This window comes from Triticum aestivum, chromosome 3B, assembly GCF_018294505.1.
Source record: "Triticum aestivum cultivar Chinese Spring chromosome 3B, IWGSC CS RefSeq v2.1, whole genome shotgun sequence".
Taxonomy (NCBI): Eukaryota; Viridiplantae; Streptophyta; class Magnoliopsida; order Poales; family Poaceae; genus Triticum; species Triticum aestivum.
In genome coordinates, this window is record NC_057801.1 from 148,133,007 (window position 1) to 148,147,163 (window position 14,157).

Here is a 14,157-nt window from a genome sequence, read left to right on the forward strand (position 1 = left end):
AACCCCGGTCTAGATGCTGCATGAACACAATCACTTCCCCGTCTTGAGGTACTGGAGGGCACTCAGGGCCAGAAACTCGCCAATGGAGGACATCTTTCTTGGCCAAAGCGCCAGCCAAAACATATCCATTGAGCTGCGTTTCTATGATCCGAGAAGGAACCCAGTTGCACACGGCGAATTACTTGGTCATGTTGGAAGGTAAACTGAAAAAGCACGAAGGCCGGTTTACGATTCAAGGTTCATGTATACAAACCAGAGTTAAACCGGGTAATCATGCATGTTAAATCGGCTATTGCTACTCAAGTCAGGATGGCGGTTTAATTGAGGGCTAATGGTGCCAGGAGGATTATGATTTTCTACAAGTTAAACCGCCTATACTGGAAGCAGCAGAGCTGAAATTCAATAACTATTGCAGAACAAGTTTCACAAAATGATGATATAATTTTAGATCTACCGTGGTTCAGTAAAGAAAAAATTTCTGAGTCCTACAATGGTGTTAAATAGAACAGAGAAAGTCTAGAGGGGATTTATCCAGGAACAGCAAGATGTTGTACAACGGCAGACTAAAGCTATGGATCTACCGCAGAAAGAAACTATCAGGTCTAGCTAAGATGCAGTAAGAGTCCAAGAGGAAAAGTGAAGAAGCACTGATGAACGCCGAGGAACACAGATGAACACAAAGCCCTAATGGAGATCTAGGGTTAAGGAAGGGATTACTTACCAGGGCCACGCAGCGGCGGAGGAGTATCGCAGGATCTCTGGTACGAACAGGATGATGCAGCGGCCTAGTCGATGCAGTTTTGAAGGTTGACGGCGGCGGCGGTGCTTGAAGCTCTTAGAGTTGCGAGGAGGAAGACGAGAGGCAAGGAGGAAAATGGAAAGACCCCTCAGTCTTATTTATAAAGAGAAGGGGATAAGTGGCAGGCGCGACAATCGAGGAGCCTGAAGCGGCAAAAGAGGGCGCAGCTGTCGCCTTGATCTTTGGGATATAATTAATGAAGGGAATCTTTTTAATATTTTTATACAGAGATGACGTCATGACAATCCACTGTTATGTCCAGAGGATGACGTCATGGCGGTTTACCAAAATTTACAGGAGAAGACATCATGGCGGTTTACGAGAAATGTAAGAAGATGTTCACGGAATTTTTATAAGTGTTGAAGATTGACGTGAACTGGTTCAAATCAATCTGGGGCCTAATATTGGGGATATAACTACTGAGTATAAACCGCCCAGGAGGGGCCGGTTCACCCTCAACTGTATTGAAGCCCATGAAGACCTAGAAGATGGCGCTTTACTGATGAAGCTTAAAGGCCCAGAGCCCAAAGGCAGATTAGGGCCCATAGATGTAAACCGCTATAGTTGTATAACTTGTATTGTAAGTAAGGAAAGGGGAGACCGAGCCGGACACTTGTATGAGCCGGCCTCGGGACTCTGTAAACCGGCCGAGCGTCAACCTGTGTATATAAAGGGACAAGAAACAACAACTTGAAAGCCAGGCATAGCGTGTTTGCTCCCTGGTAATCGAAACCCCAATAATTCCATCACAACTAGATGTAGGCTTTTACCTTCATCGTAAGGGGTCGAACTAGTATAAAACTCTCGTGTCCTTTGTCCAGTTTAACCCCTTTAAGCTAACCCGTCGCGATGGCTCCACGACTAAGTCCTTTCACGAGGACATCTGACGTGATATTTCCACGACGGGGAGTTTCAGCTCATTTGGAGTTGTGCAGAATAGGAAGCTTGACGTAGCTTTTTCAGGTCCAGATTTCCATCTACCAGAATTCTCCCCTTCGGTGCATACCTTGCATATTATGAGGGAAAAGGCATTAGAATTACTCCAAAAAGCATTATTATACAACTAGTTAGTATGCACGTGCAACGCACGTTTCAACTAAAATACATTTTCTCATGAAATATAAAAATCCATCATCATATAGACCTTCTAAAAAAATAGATAACTCGTACGAAGAGCATATGATTCTTAATTCTATCATCATATAGACCTTCTAAAGAAATAGATGCACCATGGTGAAACCCCTTTAGCTAGCGCCAGCAACCACTGTACCATAGATGGACATCACTGTTCGTCCTATATCACCAAAATAACTTCATAGCTCGGTCTGTCTAAGATTTCTCATAATTAACTAAATATGAGGTATACTATTTTCAATCAGAAAAATACCAATCCTATTTCCTTCTATTTGGTTCCTATGAAACGGACATTACAATAGGCACCAAAAAGCAAATCAATTTGATATGCAAGTGTGTGTATAGAAATAAGTGGATTCCACATATGCCGATCAAATGACATAATTCATGTAAGGTGTAAGATACAAGTTTGTGCACGTGAAACCAATCAAAGAACTCACTGACGGGCAAACCAGATGTGCAAGCCCACAAAAGTTAGAACTACTCGTAACCTGATAAATGTAGCTCATTTGTGGTCATTTAGTGTTCATCCTTCCATGGCCAGGTCCAGACGGTATTTGCAACTATTCATTCAGAATAGCATGCTTCTCTTGTCAACTTTCACAATATGTACGGGTATGTTATGTGCCCATATAAATCCTGGAACAGATTTTTAATCATTCTTAAAATTACCGGCAACTATTCAGGATTATAAGTTGAATAGCTCTTAGATGAGACCCGACAAAATATAATAGGAGCTAACATGGCCACACCACAACGGACTACATTTTATAAGCTGCTCAAGAACACTAAACTCTTTCATGTCTATGAAACTAAAAAAAATTCTTAGTCATGATTAACTCCTAATTTCAACATGATCTATCTGGTTATATCCTTCACGTGCTTCACAATAGAAGATAATCAAGATCACGTACACGTACAGAAGAGCCAATATGCGTGATTGGTACTTTAGTTTAACATGTAGCTGTTCCATAGACGTACAACTATATATTAGTTGTGAGGGCACCCATTCATGTTGAATGAGAACATGAAATCAAGTACGATCATGCACAGATGCATTACCACTAAGGTTAGTAAAATTCAGAATGATCCAACATAAGTGTAATTTCCATGAACATGGTTAGAAACAGATTATCATGATGTATACATCTGTATGCTCCAAAAAACTGAAATCAAATGTGCCATGGCACAGAAATGTCATAGTACGCTCCCAAAAATATTTTTCTTCTCTACATGGACACAGAACAACCTCTAATCAGAGATAACAAAACAAATGTCATTTGACAGAATATAACTATAATATATCATGACAAACTGTATCATGACATTAGTTCTTTGGGGCAAAACAAAAGCATCACAAAGTGCATACTCATTATCCTAACTATGAGACATCAATAATTACAAGCATCAAGAAAAGGGCAATTTTTCACCTTTGCACATATGTCAAGTGTGTAGTGCAGACTGCTGGGTGTTTCTCTCTCCTCGGCCACAGATGTTTGAAGTCCGAACAAATTCTTCTGCATTTTTCCCTTTTGGGTTGTAGCTACAACCAAACAAAATATGATACATGCATCCTTCAACATTTGTTTGTAAATCTTCCTCCTAATCTTTAGCCTGTACCTGAGCTTCCTCAACCCCTGCTTCTTCTGTTTGGCATGAATTTTACCTCCTCTACTAGACCCTCTTCCTCCACCTCTACCTTTCTATCTCTGCCTCTAGCATTGTCTCCCCCTTTGCCAGATCATGTATATATGCATAACCACAAACTAAGAAAGCTCTTCGAGACATCATAGTGACATCAGTAGTTCATGACAGAACAAATACTTTTTTGCGGGAATGAACAGCCTCAGTTGTTAAACATTAAAGAACAATCCAGTGATCATATCAAGAAGTTGGAGGCCGAGGATGCTCTAGTAATCTCAATACAAAAGAGGAAGAAATAGCAATCAGCGCCTTGAGGAAATAAAGAAGAACACAATTAACTATGATCTTGCTATTAAAGAAGCATACATAAGAACCACCATCTATTGACAAGCCGGTACAATGACATTACTTTCAGTTCCAGAGAACAAGTGTATATAGCACTTCTTAAAAGGAAATGTATATTATATTTAGTGGTATGTTAATCACTATGTAGCAAGCATCAGAATCTTGTATTTTGAAGTAACAGTAAACAACTCCATCCTATTCATTAATGTAGAGATGAAAAATTGATTCAAGCAGACTACGCAGAATTCTTGTTTTAATTCAGATCACCTCCTGTATGTAATAAAAATGAACTACAGATAAAAAAATTAATCTTACTTGGCTGGAAGTAGCATGAAGATGAGATGATTCCACATTATTCTCAACGATTCATGCATACCAACGTGAGCAGAAATCCACAACCAGGAGACTGGTGGTGCGCAGGCGCGTCCACAATAATCAACCTCGGTGGCGGTCTATCATCCTCGATAGTGGCATTTCCAGCTCGGTTCTAGATGGTCGTCCTCGATGGTGATACCTGGAGTCCTCAACGGATGCGGTACCGGCTCTAAGGGCAGCGTCCATAAACATCAAGGTGAGGCGGCGGCAGCAGCAAATCAAAGCATGTACTGCATCGGCGCCTACAACGTCGTTCGCATCCCATCGCTCACCCCGCACGGTGTTGTGCACCACGACATGCTGACGCGCCACCTTGTGCTTCCTTTACACATCGGCGGGACACCGCCAACTCCATGCATGGCCCGGGTCTGGCCGCCATGGGCCTGGCGACCAGGCCTCACCCCCACTTGGATCCGACCGCTGCCTTCCCTACTGCACGCACCCTACTGCCAGACGCTGCATCCCCCAACAGAGTCGTAGGCCGCCGCTTCCCCTGACCCTCTCCCCTCTGGTGGCCGTGCAGGCGACCAGAGAGAGCACAACGGCACCTCCCCTTGTCTCCCGCTGGTGGCAGCACTCCTTCCCGACTCCAGCTTCCAGCGCACGCTGCTCCGGGCCGCTCCGGCGATGAGCGCGCCGAAGAGGGCGTTGTACAGGCGGCGGGGAGAGCCCCGGGAGTCTGTCGCGGGGCAGTTCGGGTGAGGATTGGGGCTGCGTCATTATAGGTTTTTTTGTTCTGGAATCTGACTGTAGTTGTTGCGAGATAAGTGCGGGGGCGAACGACAGAGTTTTTGTCCGCTCCCTCGAACTGCTAAGCGTACTTTCGACGTTGATTAGTGATTATCTTAACGGGTAGATCCAATTTCATCGGTTTGATCGTGAGGTTGTAATTTCTCTGGGTTGTTATGTGTACATTATGCGGGCTGCGCTTAGCAATGAATATGTTTGCTTGTTTAATAGTAGTATAGATAAAACAACAAAAATAACAGTAGGAAAACATGATGCAAAATGGACGTATCAGAGCGCGAAGCTCATTGTGATATCAGTTAGGCGATCGAACATGAGCTGGATATTCTCATTGTCATTTATCTTGAAGCGGTTGAAGAGATTGCGAAGAACATCAATCCTTGAGTCTCACTGAGTTGAGACGCCTTCGTTGACCTTGGATAGCCAGTTCTAGACCAGCTTCACAGTTTCCAGTGCACTCACACGGCCATACAGCCCTTTGGTCAGATGACCACAGATGATGTTCTTGGCAGTTGAGTCCAGTTGCGCGAATCTCTTGACTTCAGCAATGGTGACGCCCTCACCGACCTTGGGAACGCCTATCTTGATGACATGCCAGAGGTCAATGTCAATGGCTTCAAGATGCATACACATCTTATTCTTCCAGTGGGGGTTATCAGTGCCATCGAAGACTGGGCACACAGCGGAGACCTTGATTATCCCTGCAGTCGACATAGCTAACACCGGTACGCGTTGATCCTATACAAACGGGTTTTAACCCCTTTCCATGACGGCATTTGGAACCATCGCCAAGTGAGTGTGGGTGATAGGGGGTCCTTCCCACACGACCCAGAAACCGTCGGGATATGCCCTCCTAGCACACACGCTCGGCAAAATGAGGTCGTGTGTGACTGGCGAGCGAGAAAATACGGTTATACGTATAGTACTGCTAAAAAATACAATTATATAGGCGAAATCATTTCCGATCGTAAGTACATCCCACACAGTCAGTCCCCGCTAAACGTTTATGTTCGTATATACATCCCACATAGTCGCTCCAAGGAAAATGTTTCCGTTCGCAGGTACATCACACACAATTTTCCTCGTTAAATCATTTGTGATAGTGTTGACATCGCACACAATATTAATAGTTTTATCGTTTGTGTTATTGAATGTGTCACACACGGTGGGTAGAAGAAACTGTGTGGCAAAGGCTATCCATCACACACAGTTTTTATGCGATAAACGTTTGCGGAAGGTGGCCTAATGTAAACTGTTTGGAAGAGAATGTCGTGTGTGATTGTTCATCCATCCAACACGGTTTATTCCTAGAAACTGTGTGTGTTGCCTTAGGTCATCACCCATGGTATTTTCTCAATAACCGTTTGCAATAGCAAAAACCAATTAGCAGGCTAATTGCCCTATTATTAATAATCCATTTATTAATCTAATTGACATTCATATTAAACACATAATATATTTCATTCCCATATTAAGGAAGCAGGATTTCATAATTGAAATACATCAGAGTACAACATGATATAGCTTCAGCACTCAGCTACCCCATTACACAACTGCCCCAGGACCAAGTTTCACATACAACATCTAGAACCTTTTGAAATTAGCATCATAGACGGTACATAGACATATGCATCTCATCGGGAAAATTGCTGAAGCGGAAGGCGAATATTGAGCCTTCATTGATGTTGAAGGTCTTTGCAACTTTAGGCTAGTGCTTGTGGATGATTGACCGTCCATCCTTCGTCCTCTTCAGGAACACTTCAATATTGAACCGTGGGTGTTGTATGAATACCTTCCTCCCCTCCTGACCATACAAGTGGTTTGAGAGGTAATCATCAGTGAACTATTTTGGAAAGGCCTGAAAACAAGGATCTGCATAAATATCTTCTCTATATTATGGGGCAAAGGAATAAAAAAGACAAGGTATAATAGTTAGTACCATCCTGTAGTGAACTTATGTCTTCTTCATTGTATCCTAACAATCTTTCTGAGTTTCTTGACTTGACTGATATTCATGGACAACTCATTTCCCCATATGCAAAAAGGGTCGAACAGTGGGTCAAAACCTCTGACAGCAGGACCTATATGTGCAAGACAAAATTGTTTAAAACCTAAGTATTAGAATGGTTCCTGTAATTTCACAATAATGTGCTATTAGACAAAGGACCATGCATGTGCAAACCTCGATTGTAAACCTCAGTGCTTCCCATTGCTTCCCTGCAACACATATAAGGTAGTTAGTGATCAGGTTAAGTGAGGGTTCGCATGCTATTAGTCAAATATGTTGATGAAAAATAAGCACATTGCAGATTCATCAGATTAATTCAAGCCACATGGAAAACCCATTTATCCAAACCAAGCATCATGAAGAACTAGGAAATATAGCAATTGTACATGTTTCCCATGTATTAAGTGCAGCCAAATTCGATTATTCCTCACATGCACAACAATACAAAATTCTACCCACAACAATTGGACATTGCATTGTAGAATTGAACCAAGTAGTTAACTAAACACCACAACAAATAAACCAAACATTAACTGAGCGCCACATTGCACAATATAACATACTCCTAATAGAAAATCAGACAGTTAACCAAACCAAGCATGCTTAACAACTTAAAAATATAGCAATTGTATTTGTTTCTCATGTATTTAGTACAGCCAAATTCGATTTATTTCTCACATGGTATACAATAACAGAATGCACCCACAACAATTGAACATCGCATTGCAGAATGGAACCAAACAGTTAACTAAACACCACAACAAATGAACCAAACATTAACTGAGCACCACTTGCACAATGTATAACATACTAGAAGATCAAACGGTTAACCAAACCAAGCATGCTTGACAACTTGGAAATATGGCAATTGGATTTGTTTCTCATGTATTTTGTAAAGAAAAATTCGATTTATTTCTCACATGGAAGACAATACAAAATTGCACCCTGAAAAGAATTGAACATCACATTTATAGAATTGAACCAAGTAGTTAACTCAACACGACAACTAATTAACCAAACAGTTAATAAGTGAGCACCGCATTGCACGACATATAGAATAGATACACTAGAGAAACAGATTGCATGGTAGAAGTAGATAGCACAATTCACTAGAATTTGTTAAGGAAAGGCAGGAGCAGCACACACAACGGGTAAACTGAGCATGCTTAACCGGCGTAGCTAGCAAATGGCAAGGTGCTCCTCCAAGATATGGGGGTCTACACGAATGGCAGCCATCGCGACCTCATCCGCGCGTGTGTCCGCGATTTGCTTATCCACTGCCAAATGCTCCTTGAGATCCTGGCTATATTGCGTGCACCATGGCTTAGGGTGGCGCTTATTTGGTGGAGGGGTCAGTGATTTGGGTGGAAGGTATTGCGCTCGCGCCAGCGGTCGGGGCATGTGGGCTGTGGAAGGAGGAGGAGGATGGGGGTCAGGTGTGGATTACCTGGCTGGATAGGCAAGGCCGAGCAGCGTGAAGGAGGGTCGCCGGCGAGGAGGTGGTGCTGCAAGCAAGGAGTGAAGGTTTCAACTTGGCAAGGAAGGCGGAAATAGGGGAAATGTGGCTTTTGGTAAGGGGGAGGGGGCGAGGAGGTAGATATTTCTGCGGAAGCCGGACATTTGGAATCGCTTCAGTGAAAAAACTGGCGTGCAAAGTGTCATCATACATGGTCCCTTATTCAGAGCGGGTTGTGGACTGTAGCCGTTGCACCTTCTCGCGTAAGCCATAGGCATACTATACACCGGCAGTGCTCCAGGATATTTTGTACTTCATCTCACACGGTTGGTGATAATAAACTATGTGGGATCTACTTGATTTTTCATCTTGATTTGAATTACATAATGGGGTCACAACTGCAAAGGATGGTGTTTGAATTGAAAGAACTTCTATCTGTAGTGAACATGCAATTATAGGTGTGTAGTCAAAAAATTTGGAATTATTCAGGGTTCGTTTGGACATTTTTATATGGTAACTTGGTTTTCTAGGTATTTCAGGTGCACAATTCAAAATTAAACCACATGCACATGCTCCGGTGCACCAAAATGGGTTGTAAAATGATATATGTGTCCATGGGTTGATGCTTACGTCCCATTCAACAAATGGGGATGAATTTCAAACACCATGGCATCGTGGATCTTGGGCAAACATTGAGGTGCTTGCTTTTGTAATTCTAGTCAATACAAAACTCGTCTGAAATTCATGAACCTTGGCATGCTATCATGGAACGACATCAAGATGCTAGGGTAAAAAATATTGTCCCATTTGGGCTAGGTTATGGTATAAGCTTCTCGCAAACCAAAGCTTCTCTCACAATAAGCATGATGCGGTAGGGAATGTGCCACCTTGGGGGACAAAACGATATTTGTTGCATCTTCTTACTTTCAAAATTTTCCTCGTGTTAACATAGAACAACAGGAGTGTTGTGCAATTTTTTGGGATATTTCGGGGTTCACATGGACATTTCTATACATTAACTGAGTTTTCTATGCATTCATGTGCATAATTCAAATTTGAACTACATGCACATGCTCCAGTGCATATAAACAGGGTTGAAAAATCAATTTTGTGTCCTTGATTGCAACCTTAGGTCCCATGCAAGAAATGGGAATGAATGTCAAACACCTTTGCCACCGTCGCTGGGCCGCTAACATTGAGATACATGGTTTTAAAATTCTAGTAAATCCAAAACTCGTCTGAAATTCATGAAACTTGACATGCTATCATGGAACGGCAGCACCATGCAGTGGTAAAAATATTGCCCCATTTGGGGCAGGTTGGGGTATAAGCTTCTCACAAACTAGAGCTTCTTGCAACAAGCCTCATGGTTACGGTAGGGAACGTTTCACCTTTCTGGACGAAACAATATTCGTTGCCTCTTCTTGATTTCAATTTTTTCTCTAGTGTCAACATAGAACAATAGGAGTGTTGTGTTAAATTTTGGAATTTTTTGAGGTTCGTTTGGACATTATTATGCAATAATTGACCTTTCAATGTATTTATGTGCATAATTCAAATTTGAACTATATGCACATGCTCTAATGCATATAAATTGGTTGAAAATTCAAATCTATCTCCTTGGTTGCATACTTAGGTCCCATGCAAGAAATGGGAATGAATGGCAAACACCCTGCCACCGTCACTCGGCCACAAACATTGAGATACCTGATTTTTAAATTCTAGTAAATCCAAAACTCATCTATAATTCATGAAACATGGCATGCTATCATGGAGCGGCATCAACATGCTGCCGTAAAAAATTTGACCCACTTGGGGCAGGTTTGGGTATAAGCTTCTCACAAACCAGAGCTTCTCACAGAAAGCCTGATGGTTTCGGTAGGGAATGTTTCACCTTTCTGGACGAAACGATAGTCGTTGCCTCTTCTTGATTTCAATTTTTCTCTAGTGTCAACATAGAACAACATGAGTGTTGTGTTAAATTTTGGAATTTTTCGGGGTTCGTTAGCACATTCTTATGCATTAATTGAGTTTTCAATGCATTTATGTGCATAATTCAAATTTGAACTACATGTGGATGCTCTAATGCATATAAATTGGTTGAAAATTCAAATATGTGTCCTTGGTTGCATGCTTACGTCCCATGCAAGAAATAGGAATGAATGTCAAACACCCTGCCATCGTCACTCGGTCGCAAACATTGAGATACCTAGTTTTTAAATTCTAGTAAATCCAAAACTCGTATGAAATTCATGAAACCTGGCATGCTACCATGGAATGCAACCCGACATGCCTTGGTAAATTTTTTATCCCATTTGGGGCAGGTTTGGGTATAAGCTTCTCACAAACCTGAGCTTCTCATAACAAGCCTGATGGTTTCGGCAAGCAACATTTCAACTTTCGGGATGAAATGATAGACGTTGCCTCTTCTTGATTTCTTTTTTTTTCTCTAGTGTCAACATAGAACAACATGAGTGTTGTGTTAAATTTTGGAATTTTTCAGGGTTCGTTAGCACATTTCTTATGCATTAATTGATTTCAATGCATTTATGTGCATAATTCAAATTTGAACTACATGCACATGCTCTAATGCATATAAATTGGTTGAAAATTCAAATATGTGTTCTTGGTTGCATGCTTAGGTCCCATGAAAGAAATGGGAATGAATGTCAAACACCCTGCCACCGTCACTCGGCTGCAACATTGAGATACCTGGTTTTTAAATTCTAGTTTATTCAAAACTCGTCTGAAATTCATGAAACCTCGCATGCTATCATAGAATGGCACCCGACATGCCATGGTAAATTTTTTGTCCCATTTGGGGCAGGTTTGGGTATAAGCTTCTCACAAACCAGAGCTTTTCACAACAAGCTTGATGGTTTCGATAGGGAACGTGCCACCTTTGGGGACAAAACGATACCCATTGTCTGTTATTGCTTTCAAAAAATTTATAGTGTCAACATAGAACAACAGGAGTGTTGTGTTAAATTTTGGAATTTTTCAGGGTTTGTTTGGACATTTTTATATATTAACTGGGTTTTCTAGGCATTTTATGTGCATAATTCAAATTTGAACTACATGCACATGCTCCAAGGCGTATAAATTGGTTGAAAAATCAAATATGTGTCCTTGGGTGCATGCTTAGGTCGCATGCAAGAAATGGGAATGAATTTCAAACACCAGGACACCATTGACTGCCGAAAAAACATTGAGATACTTTTTTAAAAATTCTAGTAAATCCAAAACTCGTCTGAAATTCATGAAACTTGACATGCTATCATGGAACGGCAGCACCATGCAGTGGTAAAAATATTGCCCCATTTGGGGCAGGTTGGGGTATAAGCTTCTCACAAACTAGAGCTTCTTGCAACAAGCCTCATGGTTACAGTAGGGAACGTTTCACCTTTCTGGACGAAACAATATTTGTTGCCTCTTCTTGATTTCAATTTTTGCTCTAGTATCAACATAGAACAATAGGAGTGTTGTGTTAAATTTTGGAATTTTTCGAGGTTCGTTTGGACATTTTTATGCATTAATTGACCTTTCAATGCATTTATGTGCATAATTCAAATTTGAACTATATGCACATGCTCTAATGCATATAAATTGGTTGAAAATTCAAATCTGTCTCCTTGGTTGCATACTTAGGTCACATGCAAGAAATGGGAATGAATGGCAAACACCCTGCCATCGTCACTCGGCCACAAACATTGATATACCTGATTTTTAAATTCTAGTAAATCCCAAACTCATGTGTAATTCATGAAACATGGCATGCTATCATGGAGCGGCATCAACATGCTGCCGTAAAAAATTTGACCCACTTGGGGCAGGTTTGGGTATAAGCTTCTCACAAACCAGAGCTTCTAACAGAAAGCATGATGGTTTCGGTAGGGAACGTTTCACCTTTCTAGACGAAACGATAGTCGTTGCCTCTTCTTGATTTCAATTTTTCTCTAGTGTCAACATAGAACAACATGAGTGTTGTGTTAAATTTTGGAATTTTTCGGGGTTCGTTAGCACATTCTTATGCATTAATTGAGTTTTCAATGCATTTATGTGTATAATTCAAATTTGAACTACATGTGGATGCTCTAATGCATATAAATTGGTTGAAAATTCAAATATGTGTCCTTGGTTGCATGCTTACGTCCCATGCAAGAAATAGGAATGAATGTCAAACTCCTTGCCATCGTCACTCGGTCGCAAACATTGAGATGCCTAGTTTTTAAATTCTAGTAAATCCAAAACTCGTATGAAATTCATGAAACCTGGCATGCTACCATGGAATGCAACCCGACATGCCGTGGTAAATTTTTTATCCCATTTGGGGCAGGTTTGGGTATAAGCTTCTCACAAAGCAGAGCTTCTCACAACAAGCCTGATGGTTTCGGCAAGCAACATTTCACCTTTCTTTATGAAATGATAGACGTTGCCTATTCTTGATTTCATTTTTTTCTCTAGTGTCAACATAAAACAACATGAGTGTTGTGTTAAATTTTGGAATTTTTTAGGGTTCGTTAGCACATTTCTTATGCATTAATTGATTTCAATGCATTTATGCGCATAATTCAAATTTGAACTACATGCACATTCTCTAATGCATATAAATTGGTTGAAAATTCAAATATGTGTTCTTGGTTGCATGCTTATGTCCCATGAAAGAAATGGGAATGAATGTCAAACACCCTGCCACCGTCACTCGGCCGCAACATTGAGATACCTGGTTTTTAAATTCTAGTAAATTCAAAACTCGTCTGAAATTCATGAAACCTCGCATGCTATCATGGAATGGCACCCGACATGCCATGGTAAATTTTTAGTCCTATTTGGGGCAGGTTTGGGTATAAGCTTCTCACAAACCAGAGCTTTTCACAACAAGCTTGATGGTTTCGGTAGGGAACGTGCCACCTTTGGGGACGAAACGATACCCGTTGCCTGTTATTGCTTTCAAAAAAATTATAGTGTCAACATAGAACAACAGGAGTGTTGTGTTAAATTTTGGAATTTTTCAGGATTTGTTTGGACATTTTTATATATTAAATGGGTTTTCTAGGCATTTTATGTGCATAATTCAAATTTGAACTACATGCACATGCTCCAATGCGTATAAATTGGTTGAAAAATCAAATGTGTGTCCTTGGGTGCATGCTTAGGTCCCATGCAAGAAATGGGAATGAAAATTTCAAACACCAGGGCACTATTGACTGCCGACAAAATGTTGAGATACTTTTTTAAAACTTCTAGTAAATCCAAAACTCGTCTGAAATTCATCAAACTTGGCATACTATCATGGAATGGCACCCGACATGTTGTGGTAATTTTCATGTCCATTTTGAGAGAAGGCGCACTCGAACAACAGTCAACAAAGGCATTTTGAAACAAATAGTTGCCACTCTAACATCGCAAACGTTTTAGATAGAACACCCGTCTGTACACAGACAGCTTGCCTAGTAAGCCAAGGGAAAATGTGTCGAGCAGGATTTGTGCAGCTCTTCATCGCAAAGGTTTTATATAGAATACCTGTATGCAAAGTGAGAGCTATGGCCTTCCGCAGTAAGCCAAGGGAAAATTCGCTACGCAAGATTTGTGCATCTCTTCAACGCAAACGGTTCAGATTGAATAAGGTATGCAAAGCGAGACTTCGGT